This window comes from Pinus tabuliformis, chromosome Q (genome assembly GCF_031772625.1).
Source record: "Pinus tabuliformis cultivar Carrire ecotype Pingquan chromosome Q, CPIR1, whole genome shotgun sequence".
Classification (NCBI taxonomy): Eukaryota; Viridiplantae; Streptophyta; class Pinopsida; order Pinales; family Pinaceae; genus Pinus; species Pinus tabuliformis.
The window spans coordinates 1125116496-1125137754 of record NC_142296.1 but is presented as its reverse complement, the minus strand read 5'-3'; the positions used below and the strand labels follow the sequence as shown (position 1 = coordinate 1125137754).

General features: G+C 36.1%; 2 pseudogenes; both read right to left on the bottom strand.

The window, feature by feature from the left end:
- Positions 1-794: 794 nt before the first annotated feature.
- On the bottom strand, positions 795-2462 carry LOC149223475 (L-lactate dehydrogenase B pseudogene; annotated as a pseudogene).
- A 1070-nt stretch (positions 2463-3532) lies between these two features.
- LOC149223474 (ASC1-like protein 3) overlaps positions 3533-21259 on the bottom strand; it is an 86192-nt pseudogene continuing 68465 nt past the window's right edge.

The window sequence follows — 21259 nt, the reverse complement described above, 5'->3', positions numbered from 1 at the left end:
AAACCCCACTTTAGCCCCCACCTCTTTTAGGAATACAACTTCTATATCTCCCCCAATGTTGTGGACCCCACTTTAAGCCAGCCTCTTATCGAAATATAACCTCCATGTCTCCCCAACGTTATGGTGACTCAAAATGGCATGGTACACAATATACATCTCAACCAAGCTATACTAAGAACCCCAAAAAGAGCAGATGAAGCATATAAGACATATGCCCCCAAATGTTGTGGTAACTCCAAATGGCATCTTACACAAGGACATAAGAAATGGTCAAAGCATGTTAATTTGGTGGCTCTTTTCGCAATAAAGAAATGTTGTTCGATCAAAAAATGTAACATTCATATAGTGATATCCATGCAGGGATGAAACTCTATGAAACTTTATATAAGATAATGAGCAGGATAAGGTTTATTCAAATTGTACTATTTTTCTCGGCGTTTCATTACAAATTTAAAAAAAAACACAACCCCACGTTTGAAAAGCAAGTATTTCTCTCGAAAACCATTTGAATATCGAACTTGTTAATATTAAATTTAATAATTATTAAATTAAAATATTTAATAATAATTAAATTAATTTTTTAAATAAATGTCCTTTATTATCATAAATCCTTAGAATAAATAATTTTTATTATCATAATCTACATAAATCATAAAACTACATAAATAATTCAAAGTACGTTCCATTAAAACTGTTACAGTGTTATACTTAAATATATTTTATTATCATAATCTACATAAAGCTACATAAATAATTCCAAATAAGTTCCACTAAAACTGTTATACTTTGACACATTCACTCAAAGTCTCTACATATTTTCCCCATTTATAGAATTCACTCAAGTGTCAAAAATTTGAATATGAATAAGTATTATTCTAAAGCAGTGATGGACAATAAAAGTAAAAGAAACCAGCACTGTTTTAGAATGAAGCCAACACTACTTTCTGAACATGGTGAGGAAAAACAAAATTCCATTACTTTCTGAAACAAAAATCCATTAACCAAAGTGATTATGTAAGAACACAGCATTATTCTTAATTTCTTACTACGTTTCTGTTTCTGTGTTATCTATCCTGTAATCCCCGAATGGATACCCTCAGGGAGTCTGGCCCCAAAGGGGTTTTCCTATAAAACAGGCACTAAACCCTATCTGTTGAAAGTAATTGATGGGTTGAACTCAAATATCAAGCTGCTTCTGAACTTCAAAAATGGCATCCGCCGACATCTTGAGACGATGGGTTTCTTCTTCTGTCAAGTGAATGCTGGCAACGCCCAGTATCCCTCCTCTTCCCAGCTGAGCGGGCAGGCTCAGGAACACCTCCTCTTCGATACCGTGGAAGTCCTTGGCCATCACCGAAACGGGATGAACCCTCCTCTGGTTTCGAATCACGCTTTTCACCAAGTTAGCAGTTGAGTATCCTATAGCCCACGAAGTGTACCCCTTCAATTTGATAACCTCATAAGCACTGTTCACCACGGCCTGGTGAATGGCTTCCAGATGCTCTTTCTCATACGGGATTTCCTGTTTGTCCAGGAAGCTCAACACGGGGACGCCCCCCACGCTGATACTCGACCACAGAGCCACCGAGCTGTCGCCGTGCTCGCCTATGATGTACGCCTGCACGTCCTGCGCGTTCACGTCCAGATGGTCCGCTATCATGAAGCGGAAGCGCGAGGAATCGAGGTTGGTGCCGCTGCCCATCACTTTGTTCGACGGCAAACCAGAGAGCTTCCACGCGATGTATGTCAGTATGTCCACGGGGTTTGAGACGACCAGCAGGATGGTGTCGGGGCTGTATTTCACGAGCTGCGGAACGATGGATTTGAAGAGATGGAAATTGCGCTCCACCAGATTGAGGCGCGACTCGCCTTCCCGCTGCCTGGCGCCGGCCGTGATGACGCAGATGTCGGAGCCCGCCGTGATGGCGTAGTCCGTGCCGGCCACGATGTTGGTGCGGGGCAAGAAGGCGGCGGCGTGCTGTAGATCAAGCATTTCGCCGCGCAACTTGTCGGCCTGGATGTCCACCAGGGCGAGCTCCGTTGTGAGCTCCTGCGTCAGGATCGTTTGCGCGACTGCCATGCCCACATTTCCGACGCCGACGACGGTTATCTTTGTGTTTCGGGTGCCAGGAGAAGGCGGAGCGGAGCTGTGGATGGACCTGAAGAAACCCCCTGCCATGTCGATTGCCAGAGATGACCTTGACGATGAGTGGGCTATTGGATGTTTTTGCAGTTGATCCTCCATTATAATCTCACAAGATTTTCGATGCCTTGAGGGATTTCAGGGGGCCTGTAAATAATGGCTGAATATTGGGCAAAGGGAAAGCAGGGATTGCGGAATCCGGATGATAAGTTTGGAGAGTAAATGTTAATGGATCCCCTTTTTATTGGCAATGGTGTAGGCGACATGCCAGGATGCAAGTGGGAGTACATCGATGACTTGGTCTGCCACGTCGCCAGTGGCATGATTCATCCATGTTATTCTCCTCAAATTTCGCACTGGATGTTCTCTCAAGCGTTTCTTCCAATAAAGTCACCGCCAAAACAGAGGAAAAGAGTTCTGCTAGTCTTCTCTGCCCATCTAGAAGCTCAGACGTAGTCTTAAAAAAAAAATCCATAAATTAGCTTTAAAAATAATGGAAATTTCGGTAGTATTATGATAAAAATTGATTAAATTTTTTGAAAATTTCGGTTATAGTTATCAAATTTCAAGATTTTGGGTGGTCAAAGGTTTTTTAGGAGTTGTTTTTAGTCTTATTTTTTGGAAGCTTTTCTGGTGGATTTCCAGTGAAATTTTTCCATTTAATTTTTTTAAAATCCGGCCGAAATTCATTGAAATCACAAGATTGATGGGCAAATCCTGCACAATAAAAGTGCCTTAGGGGTTTTTGGTGGCACTGAATTGATATATACAGTGGAAAAACTAGTTTAAAAAACACAAATCAAGATTTTACCTCAATTTTTTCCACCGGATTCCGGCACCGGAAACTCCAAAAAATTGCACTATAAACAACTCCCTTTTTTAGTACTTCATCTATTTCCACCATAAAAAAAGAGTCGAATTGGCCGACCACCAAAAGTGGCTGGAATCCAAGCAAAAAATTTCAAAACATCTTGTATAAGCAGTGTTTGAATGGTGTTTTTGATGGTGGTAATGGATTCAGCACTATCAAAAAAGTCTAGGACACCTTTGAAGTTTAACAACTATAACTTGGATTTACAAAAATTCTTGCCAGATTTTCTCTAAATATGAACGGAATTTCCATAACTTTCAGGAAAACTCCTCCGCCTCGCTAAAATACGAGTATAAAAAAATATGCAAACAGTGACATTCACTGACATTCCAGTTGCTTAATATTTTTTACCAAATTCCAATCAGAAAACTGCAAACCTAATGAATTTGTGAGGTCAATAAACAACGCCTATTAATTCTGCTGCAAGACTTTGAATAAGACTTTGCCCTACATGTGTGAGGTAGTTTTTCCTACACCGCCTTTGGACCCCGGAATGACGAATCTGAATAAAGGAAAAACTACTTCGAAACAGCAGCCAACAAAGACTGGCGTAACAACCGACTACTTTTCGGAGTAGGGTAACTGTCAGGAAGCGTCATAGAAGAAAAGTAGAGGCTCGAACGCAGAAAACCCATTTCTTGGCGTGCAGGTGACGCACGATACATATGCTTTGTTAAAGACTGGCATATTCTGTACAGTTGATTGTGAAATCCCCAAAATATATTAATATATTACTAGTCAAACAAGTTGGGTTTGATTTAAGCGTACCCTGATTATGGGATGTTTTCGTTTTTACGTGGATATTTTAATTTTATAATGTAATTTGTAAAATTAATTTTAAATTTATAAAGATGTTAAACTTATTTTTATATTTAAAAAAAATATTTTAAATTATTTTGGAGTTTTAATCTTTGGAATTGATCTGCAGTAGTTTCAAAATTTATAATTTTATTAAAAATTATAGTATTAAATTTCATTTTAAAAACAAAAATTCACTTGTAAAAGTAATTTTTAAATTTTAAAAAATAATAAATTTATTATGCTGAGAGGAGATGTTGTCATATAACATTACATTAAAAAAATTAATATATATATAAGGGTTAATATATGTATATGTTAGAAATGTGTATATAATGTTATTTTAAAATAATATGTAGGCAATAAATAAAATACTTTTATTTTCACTTTTATTTTACAAGGAGGAATTCAAACTACTAGTTCTCCAACTGGATATGAAACCGGAACAACTACAACTGCTGAATCAACTGGAACTGTCTATGCTTGCTTTGTTGCTTTCTCCGCTGTTGGTGCTGCTGCTTAAACTCTTGGTGCTGGAACCACTGCTCTTGCCTTTGCTATTGGTTTAGGTTATACTAATGAAACCCGGTCAACTGTTTAGGAACACTTGCAGCTGGAACTTTACTTCTAAGGACTTCATGGGATGCCGAAACTAAGCTTATAGGAACATAAGGTAATGCACACTATAAAGTAGGAACGCGTACGAATGCCGGATCAGATGCGATGCGATCATGCGACTGGGAATTGGTTCATTAAGCCCTTACCTTGGAAAGACAATCCGCCCACCAGAAAGACCTTTCTTTTGACCTGCACGAACTTCTAGACCTGGAGCCAGCCAGATATATGGAATCACGTAGTGGGTATGGAGATCCTTAGAAGCACCGGGTGTACAGGTATAGGACGGACGAATGGAACGAGGGGAAATTACCTTGCCCCCGGAGGGACAAGCGGCTTCGCACCTTAAATGCTATTAGGAATCGACTTGCCTATTGAGAATCGCCTGTCACAGATCGAGGTGGAACATGGGCGCCTCGACCCGTGCCAACAACTGGTTTTATATAGATAGAACCCTTTTTTTGTTACTCTTTACCTGCTAGAACTCACACTTTAGCCCTAGACCTACAATCCACGTAGTTAGTCACAGACCTTAAAAGCTGCTGATGGGATGGAATGGCGGGACGGAGGGAGCTGGGTTTCATGGATGATGGATTTGTAGCCCACATAGATAGTTGAGGGCGTGGTGCTTTACCTTATGGTTAGATACTTGAACAGCGGGCGGGGATGCCTTGGGGAGATCGCTTTGGGACAGCCCACTCACCCACCTACCAGACAGAGCTTCAGGCCCCATTAGGTCTTCCAAAGGAATGCTATCAGACCTTACCTTCCCTTACTGCTATACATCCAGAAACCTGACTACTTACAATTTCAAACTCACTAGAACTTACCTATAGACACCAGTATACTTTTTAGATTCCATAGAACTTAGATGCGGAGGATGGAATCGTTGGATCGTTAGATCGGATTTTTGAATTTGCGTTTTGACATATGCGTTATTACATATATAGGAAACCTTTATTTACCTTCTTTGCACGAACCACGAACTTACACTGAGTTACTTATTATGGATGGGATGGATCAGACCCTTACCCTTCTTTTTTACTGCCGGAATCCTAGGCTAGGACGATGAAGTCACTTACCAGCACAAGAATTAGACCAGGAAGATCTTATATGTAGGGGACAGTATAAGAATCACTTACTTTGTTAAGGACTACCCACCTGGTATAAATACATTCTATGGAGCAGCCCTATACCATGCTGACCAGGGAATCTAGAAGACCTTAGGAACCATAGATTGGATCGTTGGATCGGAAGTGAAATCAGTTCATTAGCCCTTACCTTGTTCATACAACCCACCTACCATCAATACATAGTTACTTAACCTATACCATTAGGGCTTTGGAGGGAATCTAGAAGACCTTTATAAGTGTCGGATCGGAGGGGTTCGTGAATGGATGGAAGGAGTTCGGAATTAGTAAATCGAAGGCGTATTTCAGCTTGTTAACGTTGGGTCGCGTCAAGCAAGGGGTATTATTTCGCTTGTCCCTTAGCATCAAGGGTAACATCAGTTTAGGTGGTGAAACCCACAACGAAGGGGAAGCCTTGAGCAATAGATTTCCCCCCCCAAGAACAAAGTCAGGTAGAGCGAAGGCATAGGCATCGTAGGTAGAGGCGAGAGAAGAAGCGTAGCTAGGACTTGAAGTCAGAGCATAAACCAAGCTTATAAGTATCAAAGGCTCAGCAGGAATCAGAACTATAATAGTGGGGAGGTGCACCGGAACTACTAATCCCGTAAAGGATCAATCGCAGCAGAATAAAACCCATGACCTTCCCTTTTACCATATTACTTGCTCTGCCTGTACTTTTCTTTTCCGGTCACTGCCTTTCCTGTTCTGTATTACCGCCCCTATCTTTCCTATCCTACCGATGTATAGGTTCGACTGATCATGTAGGTTGTGCTGGGGAATGATCTGATTGACCGTTTCTCTTTGATCCCGCGGATCCCATTGCATATCCACCACGCCATCAGCGATAGGGGTAGCCGCAGTTCAAGATCGAGATTTAGATCTCGTGCCAGAACCCATTGATTCACCAGCAGAAGTGGTGGATGCAGATCTCGTTGTAAAGCTACCAGTAGCAGATGCAAATCCAAATGCATAACCTATGGACCTGATCTCTCCGTTCATAGAAGGTATCACCTTATTGGGCCTTTATATCTTGACTTTATTCCCCTGTTTCATTCCATTTACGACCAACACCCGCCTTTTCTTCGTCAAGCTTCTGGTCCATTAAAAGGAACTAGTGAAGCTTAAACTTGAACTTGCTCTGGGATAGGTTATGCTGCCTCTCTAGTCTTTGCTCCTGGTATTGCTGGTTCAACTCCAACCTAGCCTCCGCCCCTGCTACCTTCCTTATGGGTGCCACTCCCTTTGATACTGGAGTGAAATCGAAATATGACACTATCTAAACTTAATCCACTGGTGCTTCTTCAACGGATGCTACTTAAACCGCTGCTCCTTCCTCTGCACCTGGAGGATCTCCTGCTATAGTTGCCTTTGCTCTACTTGATGTCCCCCACGATAATACTTTTGCGAAAAACCAATCCAACCACATACTGGCATCGATGATGCACCGTACAATCCTGAATCAAACCTAACGAGCCAAATACTTAAGCCACACCTAGGCCCAGTCACCTAATCGTCGAAGTGCTAGTGGGATGTACATTGACGAGGCCATAGGTATAGGTCTCTGGTGTCCCAGCAGCTGGACCATAAAAAGTTTTGATTGGCCGGAAGGAACTAGCCGGTTGACTCAACAACCGGTTCAAAGGATGCAACTGTTAGGTAAACTTCAATGGGCGTTTCAACAGGTGCTACTTCAATTGCTTTTGGGAAAACAGGGTCATTAGCATAATCAACCGACACATTCACAGGTTCTCCCAATCAATCTGCTCGAATTGACTCAGATGCAACTAGCATTGCCGTTGGTGGTTCTGTGTGGTCTTCCGGATAAGACATAACGCTAAGCTAGACCAGAGTGACAGGGATGAGTCTCCCGGGTTGTCCACGGCTCAACCATCGACAGAGTACCGGCATATAGAGTAGTCCCAGCATCGACTCTTGGATTTCCTCTCCCTCTTGGGTTTACTTATTGGGTGGGGGGCTTATGGTCGAGCACCTGTAATTCCTTCATTGAGTTGAGATGTAATGTTTATAGTATGCTATAAATGTGTAACATGATGCAATGTATTATAAATGTTTTAACTTGGTGATAATAATAACAATAATAATAATAATAATAATAAAAACCATCCATGATTTTAAGAATTCATGGTATTGACACATGGTATTTTTGTGGAGGGGGGAATTAAACTAGCCTAAAACCATCTTAGTTTGATGTTATATTTAGATGCATAATTAGCTATAGAAAATGATGACATTGAATCCATGTGAAATATTAGGAAAAATGTAACTATTACATTTATCTAATATTTTTGCCTACTTACATCCACTTTTTACTAGGTTACATTGGATAAAATATAATACTATAATATTACATTTCCCCCAATATTTCCCTTCAACTAGTCCACTTGTTATTGTAATTTTTCTTTATATTTGAAAGTTGAAAGTAAACAAACTCATCTATAAAATTAGTAGGGGTTAGGGAAATATTGAGTAAAATGTAATATTTAGGTCGACACATGATGAGAAATATTAGGTCAAATGTAATAATATTACAATTTAATTAGTATTTCCCCACCTCTAACCACTTTTTATGAGTAAGAATGGTAATAAATATTGTAATATTATATCTTATAAAATTTCCCTTCACCCAATTTGAATAAACTTAATTCCCATATAAATCCCAGTATGGTAGAAATGTAATATTTAACATTTTAACCTGATAAAAATAAAATAATATAATATAATATAATTATAATTAATAACTAAATCAGTCTAAATTTATTATGGGTTTATCTTTTATTCTAAAAATTTTACATCTTAATTTTAATCCATATCAAATATCGAATAGATGTAAAATTAAAATAAATCTAAACTAATTTAGATATAAATAAGTCCAACCCGCATTCTACATATAAATGCTCTCTGCATCCGAGTCAAAACCTCGTTGGTTTCTATTTTCCTTTTTTATTGGAACCACTTGGCATGGCCAAATTTCTCAGCATTGTCCATCAGATATGTTAGTTGTCAAGTTGTTTGATTGCACTTGCAAACCAAACCACATTGTACACCTTGTTGACCCTTCCACGTTCAAGTCAAAACTTTCTAGACGTCCATATTGAGATTATGGGCGAGATTATGACCCCGCTTCCGAGACTAACAACTTTCGGATTCTCATCTAACCAGCTCTTCGAACGTTTACTTCGAAATTTATATGAGACGAATTTAAACGTTTTATTATTTTTTAACAGTGAATTTAAGTCGATTGTAGATTCTTGGAATATTCATATTTGACTGCTCATATCCGTCAGATTCCTAAATATTTTGGGAATTGATAGCCATTTTTTAATACAACTATTATGATCACTATCATAATCATGAATAATTCTTAATGAATTCACATTTTTATATTATTTAAATTATATATTTTTAATATATAATTTATAAACCAAAAAAATCATACTTTTAAATATATCATTAAGTAATTAGTGATAAATTTATAATTATATATGATGTCATATTTTAAATACATAAATTTATTTAATACTTTTAAAAATGTAATTCCCAATTAAATTTTAAATAAATGTATTTAAATAAAAATTTGAAAAAAGCATCACATGTCACTTTTAAAAAAACTTGAGTCATTCCCCAATTTGTTGTGAGTCATTCCCCAATTTGTTGGGATGCATACTGTACACATCCATACCAGGACAATTATATATATATAAATAAATATATAAGCCAAATCATATTTGGCTTTAATTTTACTATTAAAAATTACATTATTAAGATGATTCTAACCGCTTACCTCTTTGTTTTTTTTATTCTATGAATTACTAATTTATAAATAGTAAATAAATAATTCTATGATTTAAGTTTTAACATTGATATTGAAATTAAATTATTAATAAATAAAATTGTATCTCATTAATTTAGTATTATATTATATTATATCATTATAAATACTAATTTATTACATAAGAACATTGAAATTATAATTAAATAATTAATAAATAATCTACTATAGATTTTTTTAACTAATTCTTAATAATCTTTTTCTAATGGCTTGTTTATAAGGGCTAGTTCTAGGCAAGGCAAGGATGTTTCTCTGTTATTTAAACTTTTGAGAAGGTTGATTTTTTCGCTATTTGTCCTGAGGATAAATCACACTAGTTAATTAGAAATGTCAACCAAGTCTCTACAATAAAATTAATCGAAAAAAAATTATTACTAATATTTTATATATTAAATAAAAATAAAAAATTAATAAATCATGTATTAAAAAAATATAATATATATTTCTTAATTAAATAATAATAACAGCTTTTTATAAAAGACCAAAATTTTGATTATCAATACATAATCAAAGCATTACATTTAATGTTTTAGATTGAAACATTAAATTCAATCACAACCGAAAACGTCGGAAAGTGTCAGGTTGGTCTTTTCATCGAGAAGCTCGGAGCTATTAATTCCGCTAGAAGACGTTGAAGAAGACTTCGCCCCACTTGAGATAGTTTTTCCACTCATCAATAACAATGTTTTGAGCAATATTAAACATGGCAAGTATTATGTGTGGCCATGTTTTGAGCAATATTAAACATGGCAAGTATTATGTGTGGCCATTCTTAGTGTAGATTTTAGAAATATTTTAGAATTAAATAGACAATAGTAGGGTTTGGAAGAGATTTTTTGGCGAAAATTACATGGAATACCATTTGTCTACGCGTTTCGAGCCAGCAAATGTGATTCATCGTCAAGACTAATTGTTTGAACTCAATGTTAAATTAAGTAGACAGCAGTACAGGACATATGCTTTGTTAAATTCTGGCATATTAGGTGCAGTCAATTGTGAAATCCTGGCAAGATACATCATTGGTCAAATAAGTTGTTTGATTTCAATCGCACAAAAGTCCAAACAGCGTTCTAGATTTACATGTTGTTGAATCCTCACCATTGTCCATCATATAATTTAAGTTAGTTGACAAGTTGTCTGATTTCACTTGCAGACCAAACCGCATTCTAGACATTCGTGTTAAAGTCAAAACCTTCTAGACTTCCATTTTCATAAGTTATTAAAACGTTAAAGTCAAAACCTTCTAGACTTCCATTTTCATAAGTTATTGGAACCATTATTGAGATTTTGACTCCCTTGCAGGGACTAACAACTTAGGTACCTTCTTCAAACCACCTGTTCAACGTTCACCACAAAATTAATGTGTATGTGAATATTTTCAATGCACGAGAATATCACACATCACTCCGGAAATGGAACTTGTACAACAGGAATAAAACAACCACATATTGAAATTATGTTGTTCAATAAAAACGCACATAACCCTTACTCTAAATTATGTTATAGGAAATAACGACAACGTGCGTAATGTAAAATTATATGGTATTCATAGTTTTGTTTTGTGACACGTAGTCTAAGGCGGGACCGGACCGACCTTTCATGACCAAAACTTAGGTAGAATTTTAATAACCTCCGATGATATTTTTTAGAAATCTGGGTTACAATTGTCAATCTCCAAGATTTTGGGTGCCATAGCTATTTTTAATGGTCATGATTTTCTTTCCACTATAAAGAAAACGATTCAAACACTTGCATGGACTCTCATGGTCAGATTAAACAAAAAAAACAAAAAAAAAACACTAGATTTCCATGCCAAGTGGCCATCCCAACAAAATTGTCACTTGAATAGACAATGTCGTTTTGTGAGGTGATTTCATATGATAATTTAAATATTATGGTTTTTTCAAGGTATATGACAATATCACTTCCTCTTTGGAACCTCGACTGTTTTGATCTTTCATGAAGAACAAATTATCTCTGCACCAATGAATTGTGCTAGACTTTTGCTTCGTCCTTTGAAGAGTTTTGTCTTCTTCTTCATCCTTTGAAGAGTTTGTGGGGATTCGCTTGTGCTAGAATTTTGCTCGGTCCTTGGAAAAGTTTTGTCTTCACTCGTTAGTTGTGTCTTTGCATTGTGTGGGATTCGCTTAGTGTTGTCACAATTATCTTTGTAGTGTGTGGGATTTGTTTACTGTTGTCATTACTATCCTTGTTCATCCATATTTTCTTGGTTCTATGGAGGTGTGGGTGTTGTTGGAATCAAATATTCATTGGGTTGTTACATGCATGCATAATAGGTGGATGTTTTTATAGTGTTATGTGGGAGTGTGAGTGTGTTGATGGAGTTGAGGGTTGATTGGGTCGTTTTTTCTACATGACAATTATCCTCCTTGTTGATGTCAATCTTTCGGTTCATATTGCATGGAAGAGAGAGAGTATTTTTGGATGCTTCTTAGGGATTGTGGGTCGTTGTGTTGCTCTACTCATCAATGTTGTCTTTGCTTGTTGGTGTTATCCCTATGCTTGTTATTGTGCTAGAGTGTGAGGGCATTATTGAAGTCTATGGGATGTTGAATGCATGCATTATTAGTGGATTCCCTTGTATGGATATCACCCTCTTCATTAGTGATAGCCCTTGGCTCAACGTTATGTGGGAGGGTGAGGGCATTGTTGGATGTTTATTATGGATTCTAAGATTTTTCTCAATGTTGTCTTTGCTCATTGGTATTTTCCTTTTACTCAATGTTGTGTGCGAGTGTGATGGAGTTGTTGGAGTCAAGGGTTTAGTGGGTAGTTTGTTTTCATGAATGGTTGATGGACTTTTCAATGTGATTATTTTCCTGCTTCTTGGTGTTGTCCCTTTGCTCGAGATTGCATGGAGAGAAAGGGCACTATTTTTGGTTAGGTAGTCAATGAAATTCAATATTTTTCTCTTCAAAACAATTGGTAGATGCTTCTAGGAGGGTGTTGTTCAATTTGTATTGTGATGTTGACTAGGCTCTTGCGACTTCGAGGATAAGCATGTTATTGGTGACAGTTCACTTGGTTATTTCTTCTACTCTTTGGAATATGGTAGGGGAGCAATTTTGTGCAGTTATTGTTGATTTCATTCCTTATTTTATTAAATTAACAAAGGTGCTTATCTTTTACATATTGATTTTTCTTCTCCCTTTAATATAGGCTTTTGTGGGCTCTTGCTTCAACTTTCTCTTGTGGAATCTAGAATCATCAATAGCAATGGTTTTGTCCTTGTGTAGAAAAAATGTTGAGTTGCATTTGTTTTCTTTATGTGTTAATTTTGTTTTTTTTTTTTCTCTAATGTCGAAAGGATGGAATGAATTTGTGGTTGTTTGTTGGGTTTGGAAGACAATGTAACCTTTGTTGCCAAAGGATTATGGGTGATTCTTGTTTCTTTTCTCATTGCTATATTAATTGTATTTGTTAGATTATACCCTGGGCTTTCTCTTGTTATTGCATTTCCCATTAATGTTGTCCCTCTGCTTAGTGTTGTTTGTTTTGTTCCTCACTTGTATGTTTGTTTTATAGACTTGTTATTAGCAGTGGGTCTATTCGTGAGTGGGAATGGTGTTGGGTCTCTCATCTCATCCTTTCCATTTGTCCTTTTTCACTCTAAGGTGACCTTTTATACTGCCACTATTAATATATGATGAGGGTGTTGTTGTTATTGCAATTCTCATGTGTGTATTCACATTCCTTGCTTGGTCAGATGTCTTCTTGTTGTGGAAATCATGGAATGAGAATGCGGTTATTCTGTTGGTCCACGAAGTAAAAGCTAACTTCGATTGACGTTCTTTGCTCGAAAAACTACATTATGGTTATGGGGCACATTCAATTATTAAATTCATTTATTTATGTGGTTGCACTTTGGCCAACCAAAGGTATGTAGTTGGTGTTTCCTTCTAGACAAGACATTTTTGTTAATAGTTGTGTTCCCATCAATTTAGTTTACCTAGAGATGTGTGCATGTTATCCAATTATATATAAGAAGATGTATATGCTTGGTGTTGATTTGAAAAATAAAATTGTTGTGCACTTGCATGAGTCCCATTTCTCCCCATCCATATATGTACTTTGGTTAGGTGCATGTATCCATAGGGATTTATGAAAGACTCATTTCTTGGTGTACATGCACATTACCTACCCTTTAGGAGACCCTACTATTTTTAGTATTTACTATTTATAATATGTCCATTTTTAGCGATGGTTACCATATTGGATGATGTGTGGTAGTGATTGGGCATTAACTAGGTAGTGACATAGCTATTTTTTATTCATTGATGTACACTTCCTTAAACCTATCCATCTTATCCACAAGTGCTCACTTTCTTCATCTTTCTGGACACACACCTTATCCATAACCTTATCCACTTATCCCTTTATTCTAGGAAACCTTATCTCTTAATTTTTAGTCCTATTTTTTTGTTTTATTCTATATTGCTAGAGTTAGGAGTGGAATGTGTGAGTTATTTCTTCAATTCTTAGTTATTGTTGGTTCATCCTATCCTTAGTCAACTTTCTTATTGACCCTAACTATATTTTACACCCCACAATTTTATTTTTGGGTTAGTTAACTAGAAATAAGGGAGAGTTGATTTTCTATTGGTTTCCCATGCACAAGAAACCACATTTAGTGTGCATTATTCCTCTCTATGAGAGTGTTGTTTAACTATACTCAAGGCAAGCAATGTACTACATATCATTCAAATTGGTATTTCCGCTACTTAATTTATGAGAGTATTATTTCACTCTCTTCTTTCTTATTATCTTGCAATTTCTAGTGTGGTTTTTGCTACAACTAGATTCTTATGCTTGTGCATAAAATCCTACATTCTATTAAATCAATTGAGAAGTTTGTGAGGAATATGATCATATTATTGGAGGTAATACATGATTGAACATTCCAAAGAGGATGGATCATCCTCGCTATTAGTGTGATCTTGACTCTATTCAACTACTCTAAGTGGAACCTCAAGGCCCTACTTCTACTGCGTAGTAAGGGACTTCATAGAATCACTCTAGGGATTGAAGTAAAGCCTATTTCAATTGTAAACAAGGCAAAGTTCACTCAAAATTCAATGACAGTTTCAAAGATGGCATATGGTTCCAGAGTTGTAGTTGGGGAGGTGGATCATATTTATAGGTTGTATTCATTATCTCATTTCATTCGAAAATCAAATCATGTTTCACTTCTAACCCATGTACATGAAGTAAAAAAAGAAAAATTAGATGATAAGTTTGAGGAAGGTCCCTTGCATGTAGTCCAAGAGGAACCATTTGCATCATTTTTACCTCTTCTTGAGATAGATATTCAAAATATTCTTACACACTCTTTATATCATATTTCTAATCAAATTTCATATTTTGACTTAGGATTCCATGAGAATCCTATTGTAGATCTAGATCACAAGCCATAGAAGGCAGATCATACTTTATAGGTAACTAGCGAGCTAGTGGCTGATACTATCAAGATACAAAGAACTAGATTTTAGTTTTTTGGTACTCAGTGACCACTAATTTCTATTGTAAGAAATTACAAATCTCAACTAGCATCCAAGGACTTCACATGATGGGACAAGAAGGATTTTAGGACATATAAATGATGGGGTCGTTGATCAGCAACACCATCCTTCTTCATAGCAAAAACATAGTAGACACAATATGCATTATATTTTAAGTGGGATGGAGGGGGGAGGGTAGTTTCTTCCCACAGGGTATTCCCCCTTGATGCCACCTATATCATATTATGTTTTGCATAAGTTGTTTATGCACTAGTAGCTAGCATGATTGAAAATTGTTGAGACTCAGATAGTTATTTTGTACTTGAGTACTTATTATGGATGAAAAATTCCAAGACTCATTTACTGAGCACATACCTGTTGCAATTCAAGGGGATGTTGATGTACATGCACATTACCAACTCTTTAGGAGGTCTTGTTGTTTTTAGTAGTTACTATTTGTAGTATGTTTATTATTAGCGGGGACTACCAAGTAAGATGAATCGTGGAAATAATTGGGCATTGAATGGGAAGTAACATGGTTATTTATTATCCATTAATCCAAACTTTTTAATCCTTATCCACCTTATCCACAAATTCACACATCCTTCCTGTTTTGGAGATAAATCTTATCAATTATCCCTTTATTCTAAACAACCTTATATCTTGAGTTCTAGTCCTATTTTGGGGATTTTCTATATTTCTTGAATAAGGAACATAGTATGTGATTTGTTTCTTCAATTCTCACTTATTTTTTATTCATTCTATCCTTAATCAACTTTATTTTTTACCCTAACTCTATTTTAAACCTTACAACTAAGAGAGGGTTATTTTTCTACTAATTGTGCATGCAGAAGGAACCACACTTAGTGTGCATTAGTCCTCTCAATAAAAACATTATTTAATTGTACTAAAATCAGGCAACACAATATAAGGAGTTTGAATTGGTCTTTTAGCTAGTTAGTCTATTTGATATTTTTTCATTATCTCTTATCTTATTATCTTGGAATTTCTAATGTAGTCTTCTGTCATAAATAGATTTATTGTGCTAATGTTTAAAATAGTGTACTATTATGTATATGGAGAAATTTCCACGTTTCACTTGAATTCTTGTTACTAATTTGATTTGAATTTCCATAGTCCTTTTTTATGCTTTTAGACCTCGTGAGTGTCTTGCGTTGACAATCTAACACTTCATTATTCCCTTGTGTCTTGTTAATGTCTAGGCATTTCTTTGATGTTATTTTATTGCCTCTATCATCATTTAATCTCATTAGCTTCATAATGTTACGATTTAGCATTTTCTTTCCTTGTGTTATTTAAGCATTCCTTAGGGTTTTTTTTTAGGGACTACTCAGACTCAACAACAAGGCCCAAATCCATTTCAACAAATCTCACCATGTCACTTGCAGGAGTTGAAACTAGGTGGGGAGGATTATAATCATTCCTCCCAAAAACCAAAGATAAACATAATTGACACTTCCCTTAATATGGTTACTATTATGGTTATTGTCATTATTTAAACTAATTTTAGTGTCATAGGATTTCGCTCATTCCGTGACAAATTTTCTGTGATTACTTCACTATGCTTCATTGAGTATTATGTTATCACATTTTGTATCACATGTTTATGGGTGTTGCATATAGGACCATATTATTTATTGTTTTATTTCTTTAGCATTGATTGATGCTCTTATTATTGATATCCACATTCTTTTAGCATTATGTTACTATTAGTGCCATAGAAAAGTGGCATGTACTTTTCTTTTTGATGGGGATGTTTTGATAACACAAGTTTTGTGCACACTATTTCCCTTTTGGTTGCTTGCCCTTTCATGGTCCATCTCAAACTTCTCCAAAATAATTAACTCTTCTCAAGTATCAAAATATTTATATTGATTCATGAATGAGGTGCCTTGAGGAGAACAAAGTATTAAACTCCCATCACCCTCTAGTTTTTCTACCTTTCACTCATGTTATTTTATTTTTTTTGTATTTTGTAGTTTTTAAAATATTTTTTAAGAAAACAAAAACAAGTGGATTTAAAGTACCTTTTCAAGGCTATTAGTTAATGGAATACCTTATGTATGTGTTATATTATTGCATTAATATCCCCATGCGTGATTCATATGTTGTTGGGGTTCAACAACAAAGCCTCTAGAATTCATTTTTTGAGGCATTTGTTTGCATTCAGTTTTGGCAATTTTCGGCACATAATCTTCACTTTTAGTAGTTTTATGACACATGGTGATCTAGTGTGTGGTTTTATAATTCCAATTAAGGAAATATAGTTTTATTCTAATCTAGGTTTAATGGATTGGGGGTTTATTGATGCCACAAGGTATACATGTTGTGTTGCAACACTGTAAAGAGATAATATATTGAAAGAATATTTTTGGTTTTCCTAGTTTGTGTTTTATGGTAAAAAATTGTGTTAAATGTGTTTGTGCACCATTACATTTTTTTGGTTTATATTAAAAATATATTTTCAACAATAACTATGCAAGGTTATATCCAACATTTGGTATCAAAGCATTTTTTCTTCAAGGGGGCACCTTTATGGCTAAGGTTTTGGCTTAGGCCCGTTGCCGCAAAATCTAGTAGACCTTGGAGAGGGGTACCCTACAAGTTTATTACTAGAACAAGAGACAACAATGGACTAGTGGGCCACTGTCACCACAACCAAAAACCTATACTTTACATATTTGCACCGATGAGAGGAGACTCGATATGTGATAAGGTCACCTAATGGATATTCTAGGTTTTAGATACAAGGTGACTCAATGAGACATATGAATTGAAGGGTTCACCAAGGACATGTCACTTCCCCTTGGGGGTCGGAAGCACCTAATAGGATGGCCTTTTAGCCACTACTACCTATGGAGGTAACATTATTACAGTTCAAATCCTTAATTTTGGAACGAAATCCTTATTTGAAGTGTCAAATTTCCCAATTTCAAGATTGTATCACTTAGATGCAAAAATGATTAAATGTGACTGATGATGTAGATGCTAACACTGGATATTTTTTGTAATTATTAGGTGGTCCCATAGTCATGGCTTAGGGAAATTAACTGGGGCCCAAGTCTCTTAAAGGAGCATATTGACACCCATAGGTGGAATGCTAAGAGTCATGGGTCTTCAATCTATAACAAAGCATCACACATACCATGGGCACCTCCAACACCCACAAAGTTTAAGCTCTTTTACCTGAATTGGTGATTTTTACCAGATGATGCACCTAGACCAACATGTCCCGAGTTGGCTTCACACATCATGAGAGATTGGTAGTTAATCCAGGGACCAGAGGAGGATGGTGTGACACCTTGAGACATGGTAGGGTTAGCACCACCTTGAAAGCCGCCAACATTGGAGTAGAGATCGACATTTTGACCACTGGGAGATCCATGAGACAACTTTTGTACCCCAAAATCAAAATCGAGGTGCATAAAGGGCGATTGATAGAGACATAAAGGCCAACCCTTAGGATATTATTTTGGAGGAATCCTACACATCACATGACACCCATAATCCTCAACACATGCCCTAGAAGGGCCTACGCATGGATGACATCAACATTCTATGGTTTCTATGAATTCATTTTGACATTTGGAGCAAATAATTTGCATTTGGAGTTATTGCCTTAGATCAATGGATGGAATATTTTGCATGTTATCTTATAAGTGAACTCATTTTTGAATATTTATTTTCTCTATATATAATGTATGGGATATGTTGAATCTAGGGTTTGTTATTGTGCCCTAATTTGTTGAAAATTTATTGAATGGTATCTAGATGTCACTATTACATGAATTGATCATGAATATTACGTAAATGAATTTCCTAGTGGTGAAATTTAATTAGTTCTCCTATAAAGCTCCTTGACCAATTTTCATAGGTAATTGTTACAGTTTTTGATGTGAGGGCATCAAGGATTTATCCTCCTTAGCAACTCTTTGGTTAATCCATCAAATCATAGACTCTATTCTCCTAGGGACCTGGACATTGACATTCCTTGTTGATGATCAAATCCATATTTTTTTTCTCTTTTCTCATGCCCTGATTCGACCCCTTTAAGGCCACGCAACCAAGCTAGGGCTTGGTTTGAATTCTTAGGGAAGAGGAATTTTCAGAGTGGTTGCCACAAAATCCCTCCTTTTCGTAGGAATTCACTTCAATTTCGTCCATAAATTTATTTTCCCTAGTTATTATCCCTAATTTAACCCTAGTTTGGATTTAACTTCAACTTGGTGGCTTCTTGAGGGTTTAATGTGCCTTGTCCTTATTTAAAATCATTGTTGGAAACCCTTTCTCCATTCCCTAACCTTTTTCCACCCCAACATTCAACAAATCAATCAAGCCTTAGGTTATGTGCTCTTAACCCTACGCCTCTATGGATAAAGTGAATTGCCTCCAATTAGAGCACTAAACCTGAATTGTACCTTCCTTGTATAAGGTTTCATTGAGTTAATTTGTACCCTAACCATAGAATACCCATTAGGTGACTTTCTCACATACTGGGACTCCTCCCATTGGTGAAAATATGTAAAGAAAAGGGGGTTTTGGATGTGGTGAGAATGGGCCACTAGCCCGTTGTTGTCTCTTGTTCTAGTAATAGCCTTGTAGTGTAACCCCTTCCAAAGAATGCTACATTTTACAGCAATAAGGCCCATGAAAAACATTTCTATAGTGGGATATCTATGGTGTCAATTATTGTGGTTAAATGAAATGGTGAGGAGTTGAAAGATAGAAATCAAGAAATTCAATGGGCGTAATTTTGAGCTATGGAAGATATTTTAGTGGAGAAATATCAATGAATCACAATAAATCTAGGTACTACACCAATGGAGATGTCGATAAAATATTAGACCAAGTTAGATCTAAAAGCAAAGATCATTTTAAAATTGTCTCTTAAATCCAATATTGCTGAATTTTTTAGGTAAAGTCACAGTAAGGCATTGTGGAGCAGTTTAGGGACTTTGTATAACCTAATTCTTTGGTGCACAAATTGTTCCTGCGGAAGAAGTTGTACAACCTAAGGATGAATGATGGAGTCTTGATGATAAAGCATATGAATGCCTTCAACACTGTGGCAATTCAACTATTATCTATTGATACTAAGATTTAAAATGAAGATAAGTGTATCAATTTGTTGTGTTATTCACCATACCCATGGGATAGTGTGGTTGTTACCATAGATAGTAATGAAACTACTTCAAGATTTGATGAAATAGTCTCATATATATTCTTGTTTGCAAATTTCTGTTGTGATTTGAATTTGAGGAATAGATTTCCTGAGATTTACCCATGGTATTCATTTATACTCAATGTTTCAAGTCCAAACCAGGACCCATCATCATCATATATATTATTGGAGGAGATCAAAAGGAAAAACATGGAAATTAAAAATACAGTTTCCTTATTTGTAAGATGACATTTCTAGGGTAGAAATAAAAATAAGTCCTCAAGCTGGATATCTAAATCTCCAAGAAAAATTGTAAAGGTATGTTGGAGATGTGGAAAAGAATGGCATTACAAGAAACATTGTACATCCAAAAGTGTTGAAAGAGGGAAGGCATCTGATGATGCACCTTATATAAAAGAAAGAAACTCTCTAATCAAAGGAGGGGATGTGTACTTGTCTTCCTGAATCACACATGCGAAGCATGAGACATGGTTATTCGAATCAGATGCACCTTTTCACACAAGTCCTCACCAAGAGTGGTTTTGGAAGTATGAAAGTACGATGGAAGTGATGTTTTTCTAAAAGATGACTTGATGGCCAGAATCATAGGATGATGAAAAGTCAAGTTGAAGCTAATGGATGGAAGTATTAAAATGCTCCTTGGTGTTCTAGACATCTCAAGATTGACCATAAATTTTATTTCTATGAGGAAGATGGGTGATGTAGGCGTAAAAGGAATGTTTGAAAAGGAAACAAGTAGGATGGTTCAAGGAGTAATAATATCGCTAAGGAGAGTTCATATTGGAACTCTTTATAAGCTACTAGGAACCAATATTAGTGATGGGTGCAATAATTCCATTGTTCCTATAGTCTATGAGGAAAAGACTCTGTTATGGCATCAAAGATTGGGACATATCAAAGGAAAGAGGCTTTAAGTACTACATGGTAAGGGTATTAATGAGGTCTATTACTTCCCTCCTCAATTGCACATTAAACTGCCTTTTTCACTTAAAATTCAACCTGCCTTCTTCACCATTTTCTCATTTTTCCTTGATTTCTACCACTTTTATACCACACATAATATGTTTGGATTATGTGTGAAGGAATGATCCTTTTAATGGGAAATTAATGAAACTATATGTTCGAGTGCG